At 49.2% G+C, this 16,146-nt stretch overlaps 1 pseudogene; it reads left to right on the top strand.

Annotated features, from left to right (window-relative positions):
- The window catches only part of LOC136112701 (dynein axonemal heavy chain 9-like), a 116,274-nt pseudogene that overhangs the window by 38,506 nt on the left and 61,622 nt on the right, over positions 1-16,146 (top strand).

Raw genomic sequence — 16,146 nt, 5'->3', positions numbered from 1 at the left:
CCGGTCATTCAAATGTGACAGTGTTGACAACCGAGGGCTTGGAGACGTCTCTGTTTTTAGGCAGAGGAGACATCTGCTAGTCAGCCACTTCTTCCTTCCCCCATGCAAAGGTCTTTGGGATGGCCTGTTTACAGGGGAAGAGCAGAACACAGCCTGGAAGAGGTAAGACAGCTGGTGGTCAGACAGTGGCTGTGGCCAAGGCAGGACTTCCTTGGGTTGCCACCCACCCCTGCACAGCTCTGCTTGGCCTTGTTTGGGACGCATCTTTTATTCAGAGGTTGGTGCATAAAACCAGTCAAAACGTTCACAGCAAAAGGCGAGTGTTGGATGATGAACAAAGTCCTAATTCTGTCTTTTGGTAGCGAGTATTTTCACTTTCTTCAGGCTTTCCACCATTTTCAGTATTGATGTGAGCACAGGAATGGAGCAGGTTTGCATGTGTATTTGGAAATGCTGTTGTTTACCTCTAACCTTTAACGCTGCTTCTATCTGTGTCTGCTGCTGGGTGATTTCAGCCCACAGAGTATCATAAATACATAGTTGATTGATATTTAAAATGAAGAGGGAAAAAAAAACACAGGAAGCAAAGATACTGTGTTGAAATGCTCTATTGAGTAAGAAGAAATTCCTGGTGTTTTCTGTTATTCAAAAGTATTTGCAGTAAAATCAAAGTAAATGTCAAGCAGTATCATACATAGATACACTCTCAGCCTTCCCAATGTAGTTTCAAAGTCTGATGATTCCTAAAGGAGGATTAAATACACAATGACATTATCCTCGTGAACTGGGTGCTGAACTTGTGCAGATTCAGGTGCGTTCGGGCTCTGGCAGCAGGATCGCAGCAAGTGCTGGGGTTGTGTCCGAACCCTCCAGACTGGACAGGGTCTGGGAAGGGGCAGCTGGGGATTTGTGACCAGAAGCTTCTACATGTAAGAAAAAGTTTCTACGGTTTACTTACGGTTTGAAAAGAGATAAGCTTATGGCCTCAAGATACGCTTAATGGCCTCAAGTTGTGCCAGGGGAGGTTCAGATTGGATATTGTAAAAAAATTCTTCCCAGAAAGGGCTGTGGGGCATGGGAACAGGCTGCCCAGGGCAGTGCTGGAGTCACCATCCCTGGAGGGGTTTAAAAGGCATTTAGACGAGGTTCTTAGGGACATGGATTAGTGCCAGAGCTAGGGTATGGCTGGACTTGATCCTGAGGGTTTCTTCCACCCAAAATGATTCTGTGATCTGGGGGGATGCTGAGTGCCCTGTGCTTCTCAGAGTCACTTAGCACCTCCCAGGGTTTGGCCCTGCTTGTATGTGTGTGAGAAGCTGCGTCCACTTGCAGCACAGCTCATGAGAGGGAGGGTTGTAGTTCTTTGTGAGTCAGTGAGTCAGAATTAGATGGACAAATCCACCTCCACCCTTCCTTCTCTGAAAGCATCAGAGCATTGGGCATCTCACGCAGAATCCCAGAATGTCAGGGGTTGGAAGGGACCTGGAAAGCTCATCCAGTGCAATCCCCCCATGGAGCAGGAACACCCAGCTGAGGTTCCACAGGAAGGGGTCCAGGGGGTTTGAATGTCTGCAGAGAAGGAGACTCCACAACCTCCCTGGGCAGCCTGGGCCAGGCTCTGCCACCCTCACTGGGAAGAAGTTTCTTCTCAAATTTAAGTGAAACCTCCTGTGTTCCAGTTTGAACCCATTCCCCCTTGTCCTATCACTGGTTGTCACCGAGGAGAGCCTGGCTCCATTCTCCTGACACTCCCCCTTTATATATCTGTAAACATGAATGAGTCCCCCCTCAGTCTCCTCTTCTCCAGCTCCAGAGCCCCAGCTCCCTCAGCCTTTCCTCACACGGGAGATGCTCCACTCCCTTCAGCATCTTGGTGGCTGCGCTGGACTCTCTGCAGCAGTTCCCTGTCCTTCTGGAGCTGAGGGGCCACAACTGGTCACAATATTCCAGATGTGGTCTCCCCAGGGCAGAGCAGAGGGGCAGGAGAACCTCTCTGACCTACTGACCACCCCCTTCTAACCCACCCCAGGTACCATTGGCCTTCCTGGCCACAAGGGCCCAGTGCTGGCTCATGGTCACCCTGCTGTCCCCAGGACCCCCAGGTCCCTTTCCCTCATTTCTCATCTCCCCTATGGGAGTTTTTCTACCTCTCTGCTGTAATTGAGAGAGGCAGCTCCTGTCTGGGACTGCTTTGGGAGCTTCCCCTTTCTGTGGGGACGTCAGTCCTAGGAGAATCTCACCTTCATTGGCGTGGGGCGCGCAGTGATGCAGTTGTGTGTTACGCAGTGGTCTGGAAGAAGTGCTGGTGACCTGCTCAGCTCCCAGCAGGCAGATGCTGATGTTGAGAGCCCACAGCATCTCCCTGTTGGCTTTGCAGACTCAGATGGAGGTGAACAGGAAAGAACTGAATTATTCTTTTCCTTCTGGAAGAGTGCTTTTGGTGAACATGGTTGTTCTATAGGAGGTCTGGGCTGTTTATCATAGGTCTTAGGCAGAAATAAAGATCTTTCTTCTCCATGAAAGAGAATTTAGGATATTTCACTAGCACAAAATCAGTTTCTAGTAGTGGAAAAACAGGAAAGTTCATAGTGAAGAAAACTCCACGTTGTGCTGAGAATAGGATGAGGTGGAGAAATGGCTACAGACTTCTCATCACTACATGTAGGGAAATTTGGGGTAGGAGTCATGAGGTGTTTCAATGTTTTCTATGCTTTTGCTCTGTATGGAAGATTTCCCAATGGAGAAACATGATTTATTAAGGCATGTCTGTTTTCTAAATTACGTAGAAATAGGTGGAAGTATTACAAGAGACAGCAAGAGGCTTTTGTTGGCAGTATGTTGGCCACATTTGAGAAGATGTGGTGCTACCTAAATATCCAAGATATTTTGTTAACATGATTTTGCTTGTGACATGTATAGTGATCTTCATTCCGCTCGTCCTATCTCGGTTGCTTTATTTATACAACCCGTTTTGCAGGTGCAACGTCATCTTTCCAAACTCTTTGACAGCTTGGCCAGGATGAAATTCCAGCTGGACTCTGAGCAAAAGCCAACCAAGGTTGGCCTGGGAATGTACAGTAGAGAGGAGGAGTACGTCAGCTTCAGCGAGCCCTGTGACTGCAGTGGGCAGGTGAGAGGGAAGTCCTTGTCTATCAAAACTGTCTGGTGGAGTCTGCTCCCCTGCCCCTCGTGTGAGATCCCTTGCCAAGACGTCATAGAGCTTCACTGCTCTCCCCTGGTGCATGAGAAAAGCTGGAAGAGGTGGTGATTTAGTACCTCCTTACACCACAACCTTTCGTGTCACTCTGGATAGGTCCTCACTAAGGGGGGACGTGGATGTCGCAGTCCACTGTGAGAGAAAGAGCTGTGCCATTTTTCTGACTAGGTTTTTAATTTGATTTTTTCTAAGACCTTTTGAAGGTTAGTCTTAAAGCTTGCTACAAATATCCTCGGTGAGGGAGGGGATGCAGACTGAAAAGAGACTAAGCTATTCCATAGTACCTCTGCACGGGTGTGTTTGGCAGGAGAAGGCCTTTTACCTGTTTCTCAAGTCTTCATTATTTCATACCACGAGTGAAAGTATGAAATGTAAGAATCAAGCTACTGCTCAGCTTATCTATCCTGGTAGTTTCACCTTTCTGCACGGTCTATTACAGGAAGCTAAAGTACGTAATACCGGCTACTGAGCTCCCCAGCAATGGAGCTTGCTGCGTTCAGTCTGTCTTCTTGTTGAGGGCTTTGCCTGTGAAATGTGAAATTCAGCAGGAATTGTGTTCCCAAGTTTGGCAGCATCTTTCTTCTGCTGCTGGCAGACTGCCCACATCCCACCAGGGATTCTGTCATGGCCTGGAGGTGGAACACACCTGACCAAATTATTCATTGACGGAGTTCATTTTGGTTCCTCCTGTAGCTAGAGTTGAAGAAAAAAATCTGTCTTCTGTTCTTGGTGTCTGGAAGTAGATGCTAATCCTACAGTACCAGAATTAGCCAAATCTACCCAGTCTGAAGGAGGCTGTGAGGTTTGGTTAACTCATAGAATGTCCTGAGCTGGAAGGGACCCACCAGGATCATGGAGTCCAAGTCCTGTCCCTGCAGTGACAACCCCACAGGTCACCCCGTGTGTCTGAGGACGTTGTCCAGTCTCTCCTTGAACACTGTCAGGTTGGGGCTGTGACACCTCCCTGGGAGCCTGTTCAGTGTCCAGCACCTCTGGGTGAAGAACCTTTCCCTCATGTCCAGTCTAAAGAGAACTGAGATGCTTGCCTCATTTCCTATCTTCACTAATTACGAAAGGCACTTAAGAAGAGCAAATGTGTTACTGGGATTTAATCTCTTTTCCAGGTTGAAGTCTGGCTCAGTCATGTACTAGACAGCATGAGGGCTACTGTGAGAGATGAGATGACAGAAGCCGTCATGGCTTATGAGGAAAAACCAAGGGAACAATGGCTCTTTGACTATCCTGCCCAGGTATCTGCCACTGCTTCTTATCACCACTCAGGCTGGCTCGTGGAAAGGTAGCTCTTGGGTTCCCCATCAGTCCTGCCCTTCCCTTCTTTCAGCAGCTGTGGACAGGCATGTTTCTGGCCTCCACCTTGCTATCCAGGAGAGAGGGAGGATGAGTTGTCCTTTATCCTGGCGGTCTCCTGATGGAGTTTTCAGGCTGAGCTCCATGCTCTGGTTGGGGCTCTTGGTTGGGTGACAGAGCCCAGGGGCTTGGGCAGTGCAGTCTGTACAGCCAGAGCAGTGAGAGGTGCAGCAGGAAGGCAAAGTGGTGAGGCCTGATAAGAGTGAAGAGCCCCTCAGATGCACCTCTGACAACCTCGTGGTCTCCAACTCTTCCTCCTCTGCTGTGTCAGGCATGTGAAAGGTGCTGATTTACTTATAACTAGCTGCTAAATGTGTCTATCACTGATATGGTGTTTTAAATGAATGTCATGGAGCAGATCCTTGTTGTACTGTCTGCTGTGACTACTGTATGAAAAAATACTTAATTTCATGTCACGGATGTTTCATCCTTGATCTCCCTGTGGATCCGACACTCTTGAACATAAGGAAGCTTTGGTATTTTCCCTGATACTGAACCAGCCTATTTCCCTAGGTGGCGCTTTGCTGCACCCAGATCTGGTGGACAACCGAGGTTGGGATTGCCTTTGCCAGGGTGGAGGAAGGCTACGAGAATGCGATGAAGGAATAGCACAAGAAGCAAGTGACCCAGCTGAACACCCTCGTTACCATGCTGATCGGGCAGCTCTCCAAGGGCGACAGACAGAAAATCATGACCATTTGCACCATCGACGTGCATGCTCGGGATGTGGTGGCAAAGATGATAGCACAGAAGGTTGGTGTTGGCAGTTCAGCACAGTTCTGTGGGTGCTGGAGAGGGGGCTTCAGGGGGCCCAACCACTGGCCATTCAGATCACTGCCGGTCTCAGTGGGAGACGTATGACTAAATTTATTTCTACAATGTTTGTAGTAAGTGTGCAGAAAGCCCCTGTAAGCCTGCAGAGCTGTGCTGTGCCATGGCCCTGCAACACCAACTTGTAGTTGCTGCAGATTCACACCAGGAGTGAGAGCGCGGCACTGCGTCCTGGTGCCAAGACATGTGCTGGTGGATGATGGTGGTGTGTTGGGAGGCTGCTGGACTCAGTCTCAGTTTTGACTTTAGAAAGTAAGAAAAAGCATTCAAGCTTTGTTCTTTGTAGCGTCCTTTGTCTGGTGTGGGGCCACAGGGACTTATGTGGGACTCCCTTCTCCTGCAACACCTCTCCCACACTACTCCCCTGTCCCTGACACCATGCCAAGTGTTTAGCCTTGCAGGTGGGTGGGAAGATGCCCTGAATGTATTGGGTTGTGGCTCTTCCCTCATCTGTGTCATCTCAGAGGCAGCCAGGCTGCTCACAGGGTTTCTGTCTTCAAGGCTCAGCTGGGCTCAGTGGTGCCTCGGTCCAGCCTGGGGTGAAGTGATGCATCTGGACCTGCCTGCTGGTTGTGCAGAGAGCGCTGGCCATGCCTGTCTTTGTCCACCTGTCCCCAGTCTGTTTCCTTGGTGCTGTCTGCAACCTCTTCCTTGTCTAGATGGCCTCTGCTCCTTCTCTCACTCTGGTTGCATTATGAGACCTTCTTCATGACTTGCTGCTTCTTAAATCTATTCAGGAGTCTTTTTGTAAGGCTCTTTCTCTTGGCCATTAATTTTTTCCTCTCCCACCAATGTGGTCACTAATTTGGTTCCTCCCCTTTACTGATGGGAGATGGGGAGGTGACATTTCTCACCGCATTGCAAGGAGGCGGCCTTCCTCACCACACCTGCCTTGCAGTGAGGACCAGTCATCCCCCATGAAAATTTTATAGCAGTCGCTATTTTGGCCCCCGAGCTGCATGTGTCTGGCATCCCCGGCCTTCCTGTGATGGTGTTTGTGGGTGTGTTGCAGGTGGACAATGCCCAGGCCTTCATTTGGCTGTCACAGCTCCGGCACAGATGGTCAGATGAGGAACGGCACTGCTTTGCCAACATCTGTGACGCCCAGTTCCTGTACTCCTATGAATACCTTGGCAATACCCCTCGGCTTGTGATCACTCCGCTGACCGACAGGTAAGTCCCTGGGACACAATGTCATAGCTGGGCTTTGCCACACAGGTAGAGAGAGAGATGCCAACCAAAGATGGATTTAGTTCAGACACCTGTATCCCTCTTGTTCTGTCTCCATGTCCCAGCACTCCAGTGGTCGAGCTCTAACTCTTATCTGGTTTTTGGTGGTACCCTCTGGGGAATTTGTACATCAGATCCCTGGGTGGGATTCAGCTCACACATTAAAACACTTGTGGGTGTCTTCCTGTGCACAAGATGTCCACAGTCCATAAAGCTGGTGAGTCTAGAGAGCTTTCATCCCATCTTGAAGCAGACATCTACCTGGTTGCCTCAGTGGGGACACCTAGGGTTACTTGAGATACTCTGTGTTGTCCCACCTGGCTTCCAGCTGCCAATCCAGAAGTGTAAAAGTCTCCTATGGACCCCTTGTCATATCTCTCCACCCTATGTGACATTTCAGCAACCAAGAGCATCTCAGGTGGCTCTAGTCACCTGTGTTAGTCAGCTGCGTCAAGCCCCCAGGTATCATCAGGTTTTGTTGGCTATATTGACTACACCTCTGTGGCTTATACAGGTAGTATAGATACTCACATGTGGACACCACCCCAGTGTCCATCATCAACATGATGGAGAAACTTTGGGACTTGCTGCAGCTTTGAGTTGGGTTCGCTCATAGGCCACCTGAGCAGGTTTCTGTCAGTGACAGGTCTTCCAGAAAAGCTGTCCTTTTCTCATACTGCCTGAGATGTGCCCAATATCCATGAGTTGTATGAGGATCCAGAGAGAACACAAGCTGGACATGAAGAGGTTTGGGCAGACCTTGGTGGAAGATGAGTATCTCTTGGAGAAAACAGAGCTGAGCAGAGGTGGTAATTAATGCCAAGAAGGCTTTCAGCTCAGACATGACCCCTGCTCACGTACAGCTTTTCAGAGGAGAGGCTCTGCTGAGTGCAATGCTCTAGTGCTATTGCCCTGCAGCCCACAGTTGACCTATTGGACATATTTCCTTTTTTCATTCATCATTCACTGTGAAAGATGTTACATCACCCTGACCCAGTCACTGCACCTGACCATGAGCGGAGCACCTGCAGGCCCTGCGGGCACTGGCAAGACGGAGACTACGAAAGATTTGGGGCGAGCCCTGGGCATCATGGTGTACGTGTTTAACTGCTCCGAGCAGATGGACTACAAGGTATGGCTCCCACCTCGGCTGCAGTGCGGTCACATGGGGCAGGGGATGCTCAGGGCCCGAGCAAACCTGAAGGATGAGAGTAATCCAATGGTACCTGGGGTGCATTAGGAGAGGTATGACCAGCAGGTCAAGGGAGGTTGTTCCTTCCGCTCTGCTCTGCCCCGGTGATGCCACATCTGGAGTTGTGTCCAGTTCTGGGCTCCCCAGTTTAAGAAGGAATAACTGCACGGAGTCCAGCAGTGGGCGACAAAGATGCTGAGGGGTCTGGAGCTTCTTTCTTGTGAGGAGAGACTGAGAGAGCTGGAGCTGTTGAGCTGGAGAAGAGAAGCTGAGAGGGATCTGATCAATGGGATCAATATCTCAGGGTGGCTGTCAGAGGATGGACCAGACTCTGTTCAGTGGTGCCCAACGCCAGGGTGAGGGGCAACGGGCACAGACTGAAACACAGGAGGCTCCATCTGAACATGAGCAGAAACTTGTTTGCTGGGAGGTGCCAGAGCCTGGCCCAGGCTGCCCAGAGCGGGTGTGGAGTCTCCTTCTCTGAGACATTGAAACCCGCCTGGACCCACCTGCGTGATCTGCTCTGTGACCCTGCGTGAGCAGGGCTTGGACTGGGGGATCTGCAGAGGTCCCTTCAGCCCAACCAGGCTGGGATTCTGTGATCACCTCTCTCCAAATCCCTGCTACACTCCTTTAAGCTGAATGCCTTTTCCTTCTCCTCCCGTTCCTTCTCTAAGATTTGCACAAGGTTCTTCAGGAGGCAGAGACCCGAACTATCTTCTCTGCCTCATTATGCATTTCCCTTCCTTTCTGGAGTTAGATTTCATGTGTAATTCTTCAAAAATGTTGGTCTGTTCAGTTGAGACCAAGGCTGTGCTGATAGTTGGGCCCTGGTCGTTTCTTCTCGGCGTGCTCGCGACCTGGCAGCCCCTGGCACAGGGAGGGACCTGTCCTGGTTTTCTCAGGATCCTCTCCCAGAATAAACCCAAAACATAGTGAACCTTCAGCCGCTACAGAGCACTGAATCATGAGGCTGAGTCTTGCTCTCTGCCAGTCTGGCACGGTACAGTGATTTTGGTAGCCTCGGATCATATTTCATTTAGCTTATGGGCTCTCCCAGGAAACGGGACCATCAGTAATTCAGCACAAGTGACCTTTAAATGAAACTGGTGCACAGATATATCGAGAAAGTGCAATTAGCAGATAAAGTGGCAAGCTGCGCAGAGCTATAAATATTATAATTGAGTTGTGCCTGCTGTTTCCATGCACTTTTCTAAATACCCACAATAGACTGTAAATTGCTATAAATAAACAGGCTGGGAAATAAAATCAATTTTTTGCTGGAGTTGATTCCATTTATGATTTCACTCTTGTAATCTTTGTTTTTGTTTTGTTTTTCCAGTCTTGTGGGAATATTTACAAAGGCCTTTCCCAGACGGGAGCCTGGGGCTGTTTAGATGAATTTAACAGGATCTCAGTTGAGGTCCTTTCTGTGGTTGCTGTACAGGTGAGTGGAGAAACACTCATAAATAAATACAAACAGAGCAGAGCCATTCTGCAGTCTTTGGAGCAAGGGTAAAAATGGCAATTGCATATTGCCGGTTTCAGTTCTGTGTATAGGCAGGTGTGGGATTAGATCTCAAGATTAATCACATGAATATCACAGCACTGCCAAGATGTCGCAGTTACGTGCTGCAAAGATATTTGTCACTTTTCTTGCCCCAGTTACAGCATTTGTGCCAAGACAATTCTTTGTAGCATCTTTTCCCAGACCACTACGCACCATGGCTCTGTACCTGTTCCTCCTCAGGAAAGCACTCGTGTCATTAATCTGCTGTGAGATAATTGCAGCACATCGTTTCAAGGCAGAGAAGCTGCCTTGACTTGCGGCTGCTCAGTCTGCAATGTAGGGAATAATTTTCACAGAGGGGAAGAGGGGTGTTTGGGGCAGATCCGCTGGACTTCTGGGGGTTCCTTATCACCCCTGGTCAGGCACAGGTTGTGTGTCATACTCAGGAAATGGGAATACATTCAGGATTAATTTTCTTAACCTGTCTCCAAAACTATATGGCTGTGGATTTAGTTCTGGTGTCTGTAACGACAGCTCTGCCAAGTGGCTTTGGAAGGTATTCCTGGCCAACTGGCACCATTCCTTGGAGGAATGTGTGCAGCCCCGTGGTGCTCCCAAAAGCCAGTGTCAGCTGGTGACACTCGGGAGCTGGAATCTGGGGCAGATCTGCGGCCCTTGCTGACGCGCTTGCCCAGGGTACCCTGACACCGTGGGATTAAACCTGGGACAGAGCTATTGGAGGGGTGCCCAGCTGGGCATGGGTGTTTCCCCTGGCGAATGGTTTCTCATCTCCTCTGTAGTTTAGCTGCTCAGTGCATTGTGTTGGTGAGTCTCGTGTGAAGCGCAGCAGCATCCCTGGAGAAGGGCTGGAAGGGAGACTGGCCTCCCCATCGTGCCAGAAAGTCCTGTGCTCTCGTGCTTATATATATAATCTGTCACTTCGCGTCCTCCTTCCCCTCCTCTTACCAGCCCATGAGGAAACCTGGCATTATTTTATACAGGGGAAGCCTTGGGGGGCTTCAGTGCAGAAAACTGAGGTGCCAAAGTACCCAAGTTCTTCAGGATCCAACTGTCAGCTGAGTGCGTGTTTTAGGATCCTAATATCTGATTGAGGTGCTGAATTGTTCCTGGACTCCCTTTTGGGCTCAGTGTTATAGAAAGATATAAAGCTCAGAAGTTTCTACACTTCTGTAAATGTTTCGGTCAAAGACATTGTTCTTAACCCCTCCATGAACTCCTCATTCTTCTCATCTGTTTCACTCATAATTGGTACCTTATGTGGCATCCCAGAGAAGCCCCAGGCAGGTACAAGAGTTTATGTATCATTCCCTCTCAATTTCTCTTCCGTCAGGTCCTAGTTTAAAGTTGTCATTGAAAAAAAGTCTTTGAGGATCTTGAATAAAAAGGGAAGCTGAACAAAAGAAGCCCAGGAATGACTCAACTGCTAATGGTTCCCTCGCTCCTGGCTGGAGCGTGGCAGCTGAAGAAAGCGGCACGGCCGTCATTCCATCATGGTGTCTCCTGGCTGCTATTAGGAGTGTTACCATGGCGATGTTTAATTGGCTGTCTTACTCATGCAGCTGATGTCGATATGGTTCCTTACAGGGAAAAATTCGATTAATTGCTTTACTTTGAGATGGCAAACAGTAGTGAGGTTAGAGCGGTGAATAGAGAGAGATTTGCCCCTCGCTGAGGTGCTGTTTGCAGAGAGGTGAACTCTTCGGAAGGAGAGGAATGAGCAGAACAAAGCTGCAATCAGGCAAATATAAAAAACAATATAATATTAGTGAGTGAAGGTGTTAGGAGAGGTTTTACAGCTTCTGCCTTCTGGTTTTGGTTTTAAATCAAACGTCTGATGTCCCAAAATCTTTAAAAGTGATATCAAGTGGTCAGTTTACAACTGAGCTGAGGCCAAGCTTATTGGGAGGTGCTACCCCTTCTCTGGGCCTGGTCAGGGAACGGAGCAGGCACAGGAGGGTTTTGGGATGTCCTGAAGAGCAACGCTGTGTGGGGAGAGGTGAGATGGGTAAAGGGAATAATGGGCCCATATTGTGATAGACTTTGGGGAGTGCGTTTGGGTGTTGGCTATGTTGTGGATACCTGTACTGCCCTGTGTCTCTCTCACACATCAGACCTCTGCTGGGCTGGCTGGTTCAGAGATGGTGGAGCCTTTGGTGGTGTTTTTGCTGTGAGATGTGCTGAGCAGTGTCCCACAGGTGATGTCAAAAGCCAAGGTGAATGCAGGCAGTGCTGGGGACATTTCCCGCTCCTGAGTTGCTCTTCCTGACCCACGTTCATCATTGTCTCATGGAGCAAAGGTGTGAAGTCTTGCAACTCCTTTGCATTTTGACTTTCCACTCTCTTCAGCTCTTTTTTCTGCTTTGCCAGAGTTTGACTGAGATGGGAAATTGATATTGCCATGCTGATGTACTCCAAACAGTGTATAAAGCTTTATGCTGCCGGTAAAAAATAAAACAGTGATTAGCCCCATTTGTCACGAGGCCAAGAGTAACGAAGGAAGCACCGTTGTCTGATGTGTTTTTCATAAGTGAACGCTGATACTATAGTACTGTCTTGATTTCTAGGTGAAGAGCGTGCAGGATGCAATACGGGAGAAGAAGAAATCCTTCAATTTTCTTGGAGAAGACATCAACTTAGTACCATCAGTAGGCATTTTCATCACCATGAACCCTGGTTACGCAGGGCGAACAGAGCTACCTGAGAATTTAAAAGCTCTCTTCAGGTGAGTCCAGGTCAGGGTTTGTGACCTGGCAGAAACTGTCTTTTGGAACATCCAGGCTCGACCTCATGTCCTTGGGGAATTCACTTGCATAGGGCATTCGCAGGTAGTTTAAGCCTTGCACAACAGGCCTGGGTCTGGGCACGCACAGGCAGGGCAAAGGAGCTCTGTCCCTTGTCGTGGGGAAGGCAGAGGGTGACCTGGCTCATAAAAGAAGGCCTAGAAGATGAAGCTGCAAATGCGCTGCCTGTAAGACCTGTAGTCAAGAAATACTTGTTCTGCAATGCCTCCTCACCTGTCATTTTAGGCCGTGTGCGATGGTTGTGCCAGACTTTGAGCTGATCTGTGAAATTATGTTGGTGGCTGAGGGATTCATCGAGGCCCGGGTGTTAGCCAGGAAGTTCATTACTCTCTACCAACTCTGCAAAGAGCTCCTGTCCAAGCAGGTGAGCCTGATTCTGTGGCTGAGTGGTATGATGAATCTCCAAAATCAGCAGAAACATGGCACTGTGCTGCTCAGCTCCATGGCTAACGTTTCACAGCTTTTATTTAATGGCTGCATTTGCACTGGCTGCTGGGGGAGGAGAGGGTTGGTGATCATCGGAGCAATAAAATTTTCAGACTGCTTTACTGGAGCATCTGCAGGGACAAAAGCATTTGACCAGCTGCATTAATGGGAGACCTTTCAGTGAGTTTAAATGACACCATGTTTGGGGTAGTATTCAGTGACCTTTTGCTTTCCAGTCTCTTCCTGTTGATTCTCCTGCCTGCAAAGGGTTTATGGTGTCCCTCTCTGAGTTCAGCCTTAGGCTGGTTCCAGGTCTTGTTAGAGTTACTGTCAGTGCAAAGCAAATCAGATTTTTCCTTGTCATTATTTGTGTAGATCGAAGCTGGGTCCAGAGGAGACCTGAATCAGGATTCCTGATGATACAAACCTGATCTTGGCTGTGCCAGCATGAGGCTGGGTGGGATATGCTCTGTCGCAGAAACTTGGTGCTGTGCCTTGAGGGGCCTGGTGGAAGCCATGGCCTCCCACACAGAGCAGTCAGCTGTCGAGCTGTGCTCTGGAGGGTGTTAACAGGACAGAAATATGAACAGTTGTTTGTTGGCTTGAGAGTTCTTCTCATGCCGTTTTGTGGTACTTTTTCAGCAATGTCTTTACTGACCCCTTATTCCTGGACCTCCTCTGAGACCAAACAGGCTTGTCATCTTGTGATGGGCAGGGTGGAGAAACTTGGGTCTTTGGGGCCTCATAATGGACTAACAAGCCTTTCACCTTGGTGGCTCCTGCAGATGCAGGGGGCTGGCTGGCCTTGCTATAGGTGCTTTATGATTTAGGTGAAACAAATTGCTTTGGTCTCTGGAGTGCAAATCCTGCTGCTGTCTTACTGCCAACTGTGAGCCCATGTGATGGTCTGAACAGCTGAATTATTTGACTCTTTAATACTGTCCCTGACGGGAATCTCACCTACTGAGATGGAAACCAGGTCACTCAGGCTGGAGAAGGTCTCTGGCCACAATGCAAATAACAGATTTAGATGTATTTTCATTGCTTACTAGTCTGGCAGTTTGGGAATGGTGGTTCTTCACCCTACATGGTACTGTCTAAGCATAAACTCATGCCTCTTTTTTTTTCTTCCTCTGGTGTAGGATCACTACGACTGGGGCTTGCGTGCCATTAAGTCAGTGCTAGTTGTTGCTGGCTCCCTCAAGCGAGATGACCCAGAGCGACCCGAAGACCAGGTTCTGATGCGCTCTCTTCGTGACTTCAACGTCCCCAAGATTGTGACGGATGATGTGCCGGTGTTTATGGGGCTGATTGGGGATCTATTCCCTGCACTGGATGTGCCTCGGAAGCGTGACCTGAATTTTGAGTCGTTTGTGAGGCAGGCTGTGCTGGACCTCCGGCTGCAGGCTGAGGACAACTTTGTGCTCAAAGTAAGACCAAGAGATCTTCTGCTACACCCACATCGCCATCAAATCATTTGGGTTTTCTCAAACAGCTTTGCTTCTACAAAGAGAGCTCTGCACAGCATTGTCCTTGCAGGCAGATCTCGCTGGAGGGCAGTCAGCTGTGCTGGGTCTGAGGCAGTTGCACCTGCTCCTGAAGTCAGCACTGGATCAGTCTCTGGGCTTCCAAAGGGGCCAACTTTTGTAGGCTCATGAAAGTGTAGCCCCTGGAGAGCAGGGCCTCATCAGGTGGTGGTTGTCAAGTATAAACAGCGCTGAAAGTTTATCTGCAGGCTGAGGATTTCACCCATTGTGATTAGAGTGGCTGGACCAAACTCAATTGTCAAATCTGCTTGTGTCTCAGGGTCACGTCTTTCTAAAGAGGTGGCCCAGTGGGACCTATTTTATAGACCTGAACTTCAGTTTGGCATCTTTGTCTAAAATTTGGGAGTGTTTTTCTCAGGTGGTGCAGCTGGAGGAGTTGCTGACGGTCCGGCACTCTGTCTGCGTGGTGGGTAACGCGGGCACGGGCAAGTCTCAGGTGATGAGATCCCTGAACAGGACTTACCAGATAATGAAGCGACGTCCTGTCTGGACAGACCTCAACCCCAAGGCAGTCACCAATGATGAGCTCTTTGGCATCATTAACCCAGCAACAAGAGAATGGAAAGACGGTAAATGTCATTTCATGTCTGAAATATGTAGATAAAGACGGGTGTTTTTAATGAATTTCCCGAGCAGCAGCAGGGTGACTGGTTCTTCATGTGCAGGTCTGAGAGCCCAGGTGCTTGTCTGCTGCCTACAGCCACATGACAGTTTGTTGTTGAAAGGATACACAGGATGTTTTAGCTCTTTGATCTTCAAATGGGAAATATAGCATAAGCCTACTTGATCCTATTGCCCTAAGAATAATTTTAATGCCCATTAATACCAACACTTACCAGTTCCTAAGTGGGGCAGGCAGTTTTTGGGAGTTGGCTGGACCAGTGATGGAAGAGATGTCCCTCCTGCACTGTGGTGTGCGCTGGGACCCCAAAAAATGTCCCATCCCCAGGTTTTCATTGCTGATAGCACGCACAGCAGCCTTAACGTCAGTTTTTCCACTCAGTATGGCTGCCCGATCTCTGTAGCACACCAGCGTTTGCCAAGCTGTTGATCCTGCTTACTCCTGAGGAACATTTCAAACTTGCTGGAAGATTACAGAAAATCTGGAGTGGAAATGTTGGGTTGTGACTGATACATAAAGGCAGCTTCGATTTACGTGTGCGGCGGGTTTGGGAGGTGTGGGGGAGGTGAGGGAAGACATTACCATGAATCATCCACAGCAGCAGATGAGCTGCCACCCACCTCCCCTGGCCCCGCCATGGACCCTTCCCGACCCCCTGCTTTGCTCCAATGCCAGGTTAATTTCTTTCTAATTGTAATTAGGGAGCCTAAATCAAAGTGGCAGAGGGACGTGCAGGGTACAGCCTGAACTGTGCAGACTGGCTGCAGCAGTGGCTGCAGATCGAGGGCAGCGGTGACACCGAACAGCAGGAGGGACATTTTACAGGTGACTGTCCAGTGGTTTCTGGCCTGCGATGGTTTAAATGAAATAGTGGCACTCCTCCCTGAGCTTTCAAGGCAGATATTTTCTGCAGTAACCATTCCTGAAAATGTTGTTTCATGTTGTCAAAGACCAGCAAGGCAATCTTCACCACAGCCTAGCAAGAGGTGACCTGTTCCCTTACAGATCAGCCCCTGCTTTTCCGCTCCCCAGTTTTATCCTGTCACATTATCAGAAGTTGAAAAGGTCCTACATGTTAGGTGGTAAAAGGTCCCATATGGGAATCCCAAAAGTGTTCTTTGCAGAACAAAACTCTTCTTTTAAACCCCAAGAGAGCCGTGTGCTGTGGATGCACAAGGTCAGGACAGAGGCGCTTTCCTCTCCCCGCTGCCGCGGTGTATCCGAGGGAAGCCCTGATGCCCTGAGACAGCAACTGTTTCTGATGCTAATAATGTCGGAGTGGTTCCCAAGGCGTGTGTCCAACACGTAAGGAACTGGCTGGAGGCAGAGGCGCTGAAGCGTTATTTTTGTTGACCCAGTCTCGGGATCACACACCTGTTCC

The sequence above is a fragment of the Patagioenas fasciata genome, chromosome 26 (assembly GCF_037038585.1).
Source record: "Patagioenas fasciata isolate bPatFas1 chromosome 26, bPatFas1.hap1, whole genome shotgun sequence".
In the NCBI taxonomy this organism is placed as follows: domain Eukaryota; kingdom Metazoa; phylum Chordata; class Aves; order Columbiformes; family Columbidae; genus Patagioenas; species Patagioenas fasciata.
This window is presented reverse-complemented; position numbering and strand designations above follow the sequence as displayed.